The sequence below is a fragment of the Cebus imitator genome, unplaced genomic scaffold (genome assembly GCF_001604975.1).
Source record: "Cebus imitator isolate Cc_AM_T3 unplaced genomic scaffold, Cebus_imitator-1.0 Scaffold23, whole genome shotgun sequence".
NCBI lineage: Eukaryota > Metazoa > Chordata > Mammalia > Primates > Cebidae > Cebus > Cebus imitator.
Genome location: NW_016107338.1, coordinates 1,038,982 through 1,051,123, shown reverse-complemented (window position 1 = coordinate 1,051,123; position 12,142 = coordinate 1,038,982). Strand labels below are relative to the sequence as shown.

At 36.6% G+C, this 12,142-nt stretch overlaps 1 protein-coding gene and 1 non-coding gene across 7 annotated transcripts in view; one reads left to right on the top strand and one right to left on the bottom strand.

Moving 5' to 3' along the window:
* Positions 1-12,142, bottom strand: part of EXOC6B (exocyst complex component 6B) — a 663,192-nt gene that overhangs the window by 588,217 nt on the left and 62,833 nt on the right. The window lies entirely within an intron of this gene.
* Positions 9,683-9,743, top strand: LOC119470159. The gene has a single exon (XR_005199034.1). It is a non-coding gene; the product is annotated as a small nucleolar RNA SNORD78 (small nucleolar RNA).

Here is a 12,142-nt window from a genome sequence, read left to right as displayed (position 1 = left end):
TCTCATCAGACATAAAGTCTGTGTCGATGTTAATGTTGCAGGGGTAGAATGAGACATGTCCAACCCCCTCTTCCATCACTGCCCGAATTTCAGGTTAACTCTAGAATGCCCTTGACCAAGAGGAAAGGTCCATTGAGATGGTGGGGGGACCTTAAAATTTTATTTTTGGTTTACAAATAGATAAGCTAGAAATGAAATATAGAACTTTTAGAATAAAAACTATAATAACTGATATTTGAAACAAGAAATAGAAGGGAAAATACTTCACTGGGAGGTGTATATATAAAAAGTACAAAATGCAGCACAGAGGTAAAAGACAGAAAACACTAAAGAAGAGTATGGAGAATACGATGGGTTTAATGGGAGCTCTAGTAAGAAATAAGAGACAGGTAATTTAAAAAAAAAATAGCTGAGAAGTTCTCAGAATTGATAAAAGAGAAGTTGTGACCCTCAAAATAAAAAGACCCATAAGCTTTACCAAAAGCAGCCCCAATCTCTGCTCAGTTACATCTATCAAACATTTAGAACTGGCTGCCTATTTATCCCTTAACTTCATAGCTAAACTTCAGTAGTGTACAGAACCTTGCTATGATAGGGCTAATTATGTAAATACATGGACCCCTAGACCCATGCAAACTTTTGATATGTCTTTTACCAGCTCATTCTTCCATTACTTACAGCACCTATTCCAAACTGTCACCATTCTCTTTAAGATGCCAATCTCAATCCTACAACTGTCTTTCACAGTGAATGGCGTTGCATGTGTTACATTCTTTAAAATTCAGGCTTATCAGGCACAAAACATTCCTAACTTCTTGCATTCCAATACACAAGCCTATCTATATCTCTGTCTACCCTTATATTTGTTTCTTCTTATCTCTATGAAATAAATAAGTCGTCTCAATGCAAGACTAATCCTATTTCTAAAAATCTCATATCTCTTCCACTCCAGGAAGGTTATTCCATCAATCCTTTCTTTGGTGGGGGAAGTTGTTCTGTACTTTTAAATGTTTATCTCTACTGATTTCTTTCTCTTAACAAAACATGCCCCCATCTTAACAAAACCACAGAGCCCGCTATTTTAAAAGGAAAAAAAATGCAAATGCACAAAATAAAAATATCTCTTCTGATAAATTTCCTTCTGGCATCCTTTCCCTTCCTTTTTTCTCTCTCACCCCCCCCCCACTCCACTTAAAATCTCAGTTAAGATTTTAAAAGAGCACACTACACTTACTGCCTCCATTTCCTCAAATTAGACTTGCTCTTCAAACCAGTATAATCTATTTCTTACCTATACCACTCACAATGAACCTATTCTTGCTAAAGTCAATAAAAGACTACTAATTGTCAAATCACATATACACTTTTAAATTCATCACTTACTTGACTCCACTTTTGTATGTGCCACCACTAACTATCCCCTCTTTTTAAAATCTCTATTCCCAGGGCTTCTATTACACTCCTTCTTGGTTCTCCCCATTCTCAATCTCCTTCAATAATTCTTCTTCCCTCTGCCCATGAATACCTCCTTGACCATTTATTCTCACTCTTCACTTATACACCCTCAGAGATCTCATAAATACCTCAGATTTTAGTATTAAACAAGTCTGGTTACCAAATCAATAACACCAGAACATATCTCTGTCAAGTCCTATAAAACTGAATACCTAACCTCCATTCATCCTCAAAGACATTGCAAACTGTGCACGTCAAAAACTACTCGGCTGGGCATGGTGGTATGCACCTACAGTCCCAGCCACTGAGGAGGCTGAAACAGGAGGATCTCTTGAACAGAAGTTCAAACCCAGCTCAAATTATACAGCAAGGAGCATGTCTCTTGATGCAAAAAAAAAAAAAAAAGGAATTCTTCAACTTTCTACCCAAACTCACATTTCTCTTCTAGTATTCTCCATCTCAGTTAAAAATAACACCAGCCACTGAGTTACCTAAACTAGAAATATGTACGTTAACCTTGACACATCACTCCACCTCACACCTCCTCATAACTAGTCACCAAGACCTACTGCTTCTAATTCCATAATGACCCTCCTATACTTTTTCCTCCCTATCCTCCCCCGCTACTACCTTGACTCATGTCCTCATCATCTCTATTCTCAACAATGTTTTTACCACTTTCCCCTTATATTCGTAACAATCCATCTTCAATATTTCTTTGACAGTAATTTTTAAAACGAGACTTTATACTTGAAACCGAAAGAAACACACACACACGGCCAGGCGCGGTGGCTCACGCCTATAATCCCAGCACTTTGGGAGGCCGAGGCGGGTGGATCACGAGGCCAAGAGATCGAGGCCATCCTGGTCAACATGGTGAAACCCCATGTCTACTGAAAATACAAAAATTAGCTGGGCATAGTGGTACATGCCTGTAGTCCCAGCTGCTCGGGAGGCTGAGGCAGGAGAATTGCTTGAACCCAGGAGGCGGAGGTTGCGGTGGGCCAAGATCGCGCTATTGCACTCCAGCCTGGGTAACAAGAGCGAAACTCCATCTCGAAAAAGAAAAAAGAAACACATACACACATACACACAACTTTTGGATCTTGTTTCAGGATCAAGTCCAAAGTCCCTAGCATAGTATGTAAGATCCCCTCCTTGTCCAGCATTATCTCTGAATACTCCCCACATTCACTCTACAACTCTACTTGAAGTTCCTTGAGTGTAGCATGTATTCTCTCCACCTGCAATGTCCTTCCTATCACTTATCTGGCAAATTCCTACTCATCTTTCAAGGTTCAGCTCAAAACTCAACTCTTTCCTAAAACCTCTCTCCTTAATACAACCACTATAACCTGATACAGAAGCTGCTCACCTTTAAGTTTTTAGGTTTTGTTTTCAAGACAGGGTCTCACTCCATATCCCAGTCTCAATCAATCCTCCTGCCTCAGCCTCCTGAGTAGCTGAGACTACAGGCATGCACCACGACACCTAGCTAATTATTTTATTTTTTTGTAGAGACAGGGTCTCACTATGTTGCCCCAGATGGTCTCAAACTCCTGGGTCAAGCAATTCTCCCACCTTGGACTTCCAAAGTACTGGGATTACAGGTGTGAGCCACCATGTCCAGCTCAGAAGCTGCTCTTCTTACCAACAAGGTAGAACCTAAGAAACTGTTCATAAAACCAAAGCAACTATGAAGAGCTTAAGCTTGCATACTCAGGAGGTATTTACACCAAACAAGACCATGAGTTCATTCCTTAAAGATTCAAATTCAATACCATTTTTTTCCTACTTGCCAATAATAGGCATCATTTCCCAAATGAGGCAAATTTCTTTTTTTTCTTTTTTCCTTTTTTTCTTTTTTTTCTTTTTTTGTAGAGATGAGGTCTTGCTGCATTACTGAGGGTGGTCTCAAACTCCTAGCCTCAAGCAATCGTCCCACCTCAGCCTCCCAAAGTGCTGGCATTACAGGGTGTGAGCCGCCATGCCCAGCCAAATTTCATCTACAATAACAGTCTTTTGCAGCATATAATACTCTAGTTCTATTTATTTCATTTTTTAATAGTTTTTTTTTTGGTTTGTTTTTTCTTTTTATAGACAGTGCCTTACTCTGTTGCCCACTCTGGAGCACAGTGGCACAATCATGGCTCACTTACAGCCTCAAACTCCTGGGCTTAAGTGATACTCTAGCCTCCGCCTCCTGAGTACCTAGGACTACAGGCATGCACTACCACATGCAGCTTTTTTTTTTTTTTTTTTGCAGAGATGGGGTCTTACTACATTGCCCTGGCTGGTCTCAAACTTCTGGGCTCAAGCAATGCTCCCACCTCAGCCCCCAGAATTGCTGAGATTAGAAGAGTGAGCCACTGCACCTGCCCATAATCTAGTTTTATAAGGAATATATTCAAAAATCTATTTTTTGGCTGGGCATGGTGGCTCACACCTGTTATCCCGGCACTTTGGGAGGCCAAGGCGGGTGGATCACGAGGTCAAGAGATCGAGACCATACTGGCCATGATGAAACCCCATCTCTACTAAAATACAAATAATTAGTTGGGCATGGTGGCGCATGCCTGTAGTCCCAGCTACTCAGTGGGCTGGCTGAGGCAGGAGAATTGCTTGAACCCGGGAGTCAGAAGTTGCAGTGAGCCCAGATTGCACCAATGCACTCCAGTCTGGTGACAGAGTAAGACTCCGCCTCAAAAAAAAAAAAAAAAAAAAAAAAAAATAAAAAAAAAAAAAAAAAGAAAAAAAAAGAAAAAAGAATAATAAAAAGAGAAAAGAAATCTATTTTTTTAAATGACGAAACAAAATCTATTGAAGCACCTAGCCCTATCCTTGACAAGGAGTGTACGATAAGGATATAGGATAAGAGTTACTTCTTAACAGTCATGGTATAATCATTCACTAACTGGCTCTCACTTTGACACTATATAAATTTGAACTGGCCTTGAACCTATGAAGCCACATGTGGTTTGAGGTAAATTTCATCAGGAGTACTGTCATCTTGTTTTGCCTCAAAGTTCTTGAACAAATGCCTAGTATTATCCAGAAGTTACATGTAGGATAATGAGCCTAGAAATGAATAGGCAGCACTACTAATGATATTTGCTGGTCGAAAGCATAGTTAATGTCCTTTTGCTTTGAAATGTTTATTTGTTCATATTTTTGAAAGGGTACTATGGTGAACACTCTATACAGTAATGATTTATTTACATGTCTATCTCCCCTATAAGACCATGAGTTTCTTGAGAGTTTACACCTGGAACAATGGCTGTATCCCACAGAGAAACATTATAAAGCAACAAAGAGCCTAAAGCAGTGCCCAAAAATGTTTCAACATTTCAACTTTCCCCAAAGACAAGCACTAGAGTTAAATAATAAATATTCTTACCAAAAAGTAAATTCAAGTTGTAGCAATGCAAATAATTTGCACTTCAGCTAAATGTTAAATAGAGAAAGAAAGAAACAGAGGAAGAAAAGGAGAAATTTAGGTGGCTAAAGGAAATCCATTGTTGGAGGAGAGGAGTGTCTGGCAATAATTTGTTATTTCCCCAGCTCTCCTCTAACCTTCTCTGGAAGCTAGGAGAAGAAGATGATTAAACTGCAACAAGGCCTGGCTCTGAAGAGAACTGGTGTTTCTGGCCCTTGCTGCCAATAGAAGGGGGATGGTGACAGCAGTCCCTATGGGTTCTCAGAAAAAATTGCTTCCAGGTGGAAATTTTTTATGGTACTGAGCAGCCTGGAGCCATTTTTTGCTCTACTTCTTAACTACTGATGATTAAACCATGGACAATCAGGCTGCAACAATGGAAACAGTTAGACAGCTCTCAAACATCATGGTTACATGCTCCAAATTACAAAGTTAACTCTCAAGGGAGAGAAAAAATCTGTTGGCAAACTCTTTTTTAAAGGGGTATGTTTTTAACTGGGAGGGTGAGATAGAGTCTGTTAAAGATTTAAATTTGCAAGAACATAAAAGTAGCCAAGAACTCTGTATCGTAATGATAAACATCAGTCCCATGCCAAACCTAGACACTGTAATGTACAGTCATAGGGAGCTGAACAAAGGACAACACTAAATGTCCTGGTATTTCACAATTTTTCATTACTTTATTTTGGCCTGGATTTTTTTGTGATATATATTTCTGAATTTGGAGTGACGGCTCAAGAATATCAGCAGAAAAAAAGTTACTTACAGTACCAACTCATATGAAAAACACACACAGAGACTAATGATTTGACCACCCAGTAATTTAATCTAGGCAATTTTATTACCACACTATCATCCAGATCATTAAAGGTTAAATTCAGCCCAAAATTATAAAACAGTAGTAAAAATAAGCATTTTAAAAATATGTGCCAAATCCTGTTAAACATTTTATTTTTACTAACTCACTTATTCCCCAAAAATAATCCTCAGAGAATAGTTATTATCATCATTATTTTGCACATGAAGCAACCTTTCTCACATTGCCAGTGCACAGAAGCATGTACCTTTCCCAGGTTCCCACAATTATATAAAGGATAATAAAATGGAAGGAAAAGGATGAGGGAGAGGAAAAGGAAAATAAGTAAAAGGAAGAGGAAGAGGAGAGCAAGAGAAGGAAGATGAGGTGAAAAAACAGACGTAAAACTACATACACATTCAATATAAAGATAAATATGTCTAACTATTTTAATTCAATTCTATAGAAAACATAATCAAGGACAGAAAGAAAACCAAAAAACTAATACAATGTTTAGATGATGCAATTCTGAATTTTTTCTACTTCTGTATTACTTATCTATTACTTAAATAAACATGTATTGCTTTTCCAACTAAAAAAATATAATGCACTTAAGAATCTAGAATAGTACCTGGTTCATAGTAGATGCTCAATAAAATATTACTTAAAATGAAAACCAAACAACAAAAATTCAGTGTAATGAGAAGTCTAATTTTCAATAATCTAAAATAAAATAAACGTTTTTTAAAAATAATGTGGCAGTTAACAATAAAAAAAGGGAGTCACTTATGTCAAAACTTTAACCAAAATGGAGTCAGGGAAGGTCGTAAACAAACTCTTTCCCTTGTATTCCCGAAATACCTGCACATCTTGTTAGCACCTTGTAAACAGAGCAAACAAACATTATGACAAGAATTTCCTCTGGCCTACAGTATTTCAGATAAGACAACCAGACGTGGATAGTTGACTAGCAACAACTATCTCCTCAAATGAATTAGTGCCAACTCCCACAACGAGTCCCTGAGACCAATGTGCTTTGTTTCAAAGCAGTTTGTGTGAACTTCTCTTTGCCTTTAAAAACTTCCAGTTTGTTCCAGTTTTCCTCACATGAGCTTATGATTGTCAAAGCATGTACACCCTACGTTGCAAATCTTTGCTAGTACCAAATAAAATCTTTTGTTCTAGACAGTCTATCTCTCTGAGTTCCTTTTTCAGGTTGACAAATGAAATGAAAACTTCTTCTCAGGATCGATCTCTCACAAAACCAGGAAGCAATCACCATTGGTCAGAATTTTTTAAATTCAGTTTATTTTCCATATTCTAACTTCCTCTAGGAATTAATCAGGGTATCAAAATTGTTTTAAAACATACATATGGGCCAGGCACTGTGGCTCTTGCTTGTAATCCCAGCACTTTGGGAGGCCGAGGCAGGAAGACTGCTTGAGCCAAGGAGTTTGTGACCAGTCCGGGCAAGACCCCAATCTACAAAAATTGTAAGAATTAGCTGAGCATGGTAGTGTGTGCCTGTGGTTCCAGCTGTTCAGGAGGCTGCGGAGGGACAATCACTTGAACCTTGCAGGTCGAGGCTGCAGTGAGCCATGTTTGCACCACTGCACTCCAGCCTAGGTGACAGGGTAAGTGAGACTCTGTCTCAAAAAAAAAAGTACATACATTTGATATCTTAAAATTCTTTTTCGAGAATTGATTAAACAGATTCCTAGATCCCTTCCACTGCAACTACAGAACCCATCAGTTAATGTTCTCTTATTATCCCTCGAATGGGAAGGGGAAAGAAGACAGTAGCTTCAATGGTTATTATGATGGAACCTCTGATCTATTACTATGTAACTTATTTGTCAAGTGGAAAAGTAAGTCACTTTCTTTCGCTTCCTAGTCCACTAACAAGATATGCAAAAAAAAACCCTACAAACATCATAAAGCTATTTACAAAAAAAATTTATTTTTACACAAAAATAAATTTGGTCCTTCCTCTCACAGCATAGGTGCCATGCTTCCGTTAGGAAACAATTTTGTGTGTTTTTTCTAGAAGCATTTGTTTGAGGACAGTATAGACTAGCCCATTTTAATAACCTCTCTTTAACAATGAAGTGTACAGGGAAAAAAAGAACCTCAGAGATGATCCAGTCCAATTTCATAAACATAATAAATTTTCCAGCTATGTCCATAAATACTAGTCCAGGTTCTGCTAGAATATCTCTAGTAAAAAGAAGTTCCCTACAAGGCAACCAATCCCATTTCAACAGCTGTTGCAAAGTTCTTACACAAAACTAAAACTTACCTTTCTATAATTTTCACCATTTATCTTATTTTTTTCCCTCAAAGGACAGAGAGGACAAGCCCTTGATCCCTTCTTTTCCCTCTCCAGACTAAAACAATCTCAAATTATTCAACTATTCTACATATAAACAGCCTTCCAATTATGGTTTTTACCCTCTGGATATGTTCCAGGAGTCACTCTTCTTTAAGTGTAACAACAAAGGCAGTACAATATCATAGTGGGCAAGAACACAAGCTTCATCGCCAAGATTCAAGCCTTGGTTCTGCTACTTAATAGTTGTGTGATCTTGGGCAAATTTATTAAACCTCTGTACACTTCAGTTTCCACATCAGCAAAATGCAGATAATGGTAGGAACCACTTCACATAATCGCTGTGTGAAGATTAAATGAGATAATGTAGGAATTCTGAACAGTACCTGGCACACAAAAACCATTGTATAAATATTAGCAATTTTTAAATCAAGCATGATCAAACTAGAAAAATAAAGACCATCTCCTGTAACCTTGTTACTTAGCTCCTATAAACAGCCTAATATTAATGCTTATGCAGTTTTGACAGTCATATTGTGCTATATATTGAACTCAGTCATAAAATTTTTCCACGTGTTTTTCCATATTGCTATATGCATGTAGTTGATAGTCTGAATCTACAATTTACTACTATTAACTATGGTTCATTTTTCCAGTCTTTTGAGACCTTTTGGGACAATGACTGCCATTTCAACTTTCCATTTCCGTGTTTCCCTTTGTTGAGTAGGTACAGGAAGATTTTCACAAAAGAAAAAATTTACTGTGGGGAAGTGCAGAAACCCAGAAACCCTAGAATCTAAGAAAAAAGCCCCCTGGCATGCACCAACATTTAAACGAAGATTTGCTGGTTTCCCATTTTAACAGGGAAGACTGCTAATCATATAAAAGTCAAAAAGAGACTTGAAAAAGTTAATATTGATTCCTTAGAAAAAAAGTCCAGGAAATAGAAAAAGTCACCAACCTCACTTCCTTAAGCCAATATTCAGCCCCCCTACTGTGTCCAACTTGGAGAGAATTTGCTATGAGCCAAAGCTTTTCATGTCCCTACCTTTTGAAGGCACAATGGAAACAATTCCCAGAACAAGTGAGTTGCGTCAGTGAACTCTCTGCTCTTTCAAGTTGGAAGAACAGTTGATTCACACCATGTGTCAGAGAGAAACACCAGTGAAAACCAAGTGAGATAAATTTTAGGCCTCCAGAGCTGTTTAATATTAAACTGTATTAAATCCTTGTTATAGCAAATTATAAACAAAATATTTTGTTTACCCTCCTTCTCATATGCTCCTTCTCTTGAAAAGAAATTTTAAGACAATTCATAGTTCCAAGGTCACAGATGTCCCACCAAAAAATCATTTCCAAATGTTAGCATCCAGAACCAATGATCTGGATCATACTCCCAGCAAACTGCCCTGGCATATCATAGAGGAAGCTTTGCTACATAATCTTTTAGGTTTCAAGACAGCGTTAGTTTAGTGATGGTCATAGACTTAGAGTAAGACCTTACTTTTGTCAAATATCTCTACATGGAGTCAATCTCAGTGTCCACTCTATTCAATAATTTTATTTTCTATTTAGATCAAGAAATCAAATATATGTTCATTTACATAAATAATACTAAGTTGATTTTATTTTTAATACTATGAATGGTAAGACTAAAACCTGAAACACGTGATAATGTTCATCAAATGTCTGACCTGAAATGAGCATGCAAAGTTAACACTGAAGGAAAAAAAAAGACATGAAACAACTTTGATCTACATGAATTTGAAAAAAATAGTCCTAGAGCAATCAGAATAAAATTTAACACAACTGATAACAAAACTCAAATTATAAAAGTTTAGGAAAAACTAAATCAACAATACAAATATTTTAAGATAAAACTTAATATGTTAAGAGACATCTTTCTGAAAAGAAAGACCACTAAAACTGCATGATTAGTTCAATACAAGGAATTAAGAAATTACAATGGGTAGCTGTGGAAAGTAAATTTCACTTCTCTCAAAAATGACATCTGATCTTAGGCACAGGGGCTCACGCCTGTTATCCCAGCACTTTGGGAGGCTGAGGCGGGTGGATCACCTGAGGTCAAGAGTTTGAGACCAGCCTGGCCAACATGGTGAAATCCCGTCTCCACTAAAAATACAAAAATTAGCTGGGCATGGTGGCACGCACCTAAAATCCCAGCTACTCCGGAGGCTAAGGCAGGAGAATCTTTTGAACCCAGGAGGAGGAGGTTGCAGTAAGCTGAGATTGTGCCACTGCACTGCAACCTGGATGAAGAGCAATACTCCATCTCAAAAATAAATAAATAAAATATCGTATGATTAAAATTTGTTAGATATTTACCTGAGGCCTACTGTACACTTTCATTACTCTTCCATTATCAATAGATCAATCTGGTTTGGGTTGTATAACTACTTTAGAGAATCTAATAGTCTACACAGGTAAACTCTAAACTCAACAAAGTAATGATCTACTATAGCCCCAATCATCACTGAAGAAACAAAGTTGCTTACCAATAAATTACTTGTCCACAGGGTTATATTTAAGGGCACTCTCCCAAAGCTATGAAATATCACCACCACATTCTAGTTCTTCACTCTATAGAGTAACTTATTTATTTAAAGGGAGAATGTGGCAGCATCTTTTTTTTTAATATTCAAAATGTACCAAATTACAAGAAATAGACTTTTAAAAGGCAAGAAAATTTTGACTATTCAATAATAAAATAAGTGACCTCAGCAAATTAAATAGACACGTTTTCTCAGAAATTTAACAATATTGGCTATGTTAGGTGGTTCGGGGATTTTCCTGCCATAGGCTCATTTAGTATCTATTTACTGAAAATTTACTAAAAACAAAAAGAAAAGAATATCTTCCTTTGAGGGAGCCCATACTGTAATGAGTAAGGAAATATATAAGAAACCATAATGAAAGGTCATTATAAAACTGTTCAGGAGCTAAGCATGGTGGCACATGCCTGTAATCCCAGCTAGCTGCTCAGGAGGCTGAGGTCAAAGGTTCTCTTGAGCCCAGGAGTTCAAGACCACCCTTAACAACATACTGCTCATTTCAAATTTTAAAAAAAGAAAAACCTGTTCATAACTACAACATTTAAATATGCTACACTTAGGTGATGTAGCAATGCAAAATAAAGGAGTGTTCAGTACAGAAATGGACTAGTCAGAAAAGGCTTCTTGGAGGTGTTAACACTAATAAAGAAAAATAAACCTTAAATACAAAAGCAAACAGAGGGAAGAAAATAATACTTAAAACACAAAGAAATAATGACTACAGACTTCTCATCCAAACTCTGTAAGGAAAAAGACAATGGAAAGATATCTGTAAAGTGCTAAAGGAAAAAAATGTAAATCAAGAATTTTATACCCAGCAAAAATATCTATCAACAAAGCAACGTCTTAGAAAATTTGTTGTCAGCAGACCTGCACTATAAAAACTGTTCAAGTAAGTTCCTCAGACAAAAATAATATAAAATCTGTTCAAAATCTGAATCTTCACAAAAGATTAAGGAGCAAATAAACTGGTAAATATATAGGAACATATAAAATATTTTTATTATTTTTAAATTTATTGTAAAAGAGAACTGATTTTTTTAAAAAAAGATTGTTGATTGTTCAAAGCAAAAATGATAATAATGAACTGTGGAATCAAAACATATGTAGAAGTAAAATGTAGTTAACAATAACTCAAAGATCAATGCATGAAATTAAAATATACTGTTTTAAGGATTTATGTTCTATATAAAGAGGTATGATATCATTTGAAGGTAGACTGCAGAATAATGGTATATTTAAAAACATTTGGTTGTTCTAATTCAGATAAGGAGAATATAAAATGAGAAATAAAGGGACAAAAAAAGATGAGACAAACAAAAAACAAAAAGCAAAATAACAGTTAAACCTAGTCATATGGGTAATTGTGTTAACATAAATTATTTCCTCTTTTCCTGATTTCTTTATAATTAATTGAGTATACTTCCATTTCCCCCTTCCTGTATTTAGAGCTATTGTTGTAATTCCTTTGTATAGTACCTTGGTGGTTGTTTTGATGCTTATGTTTATCCTGCTCAAGAATATTGTTTAAGCTTCTTTTTTTTTTTTTTTTT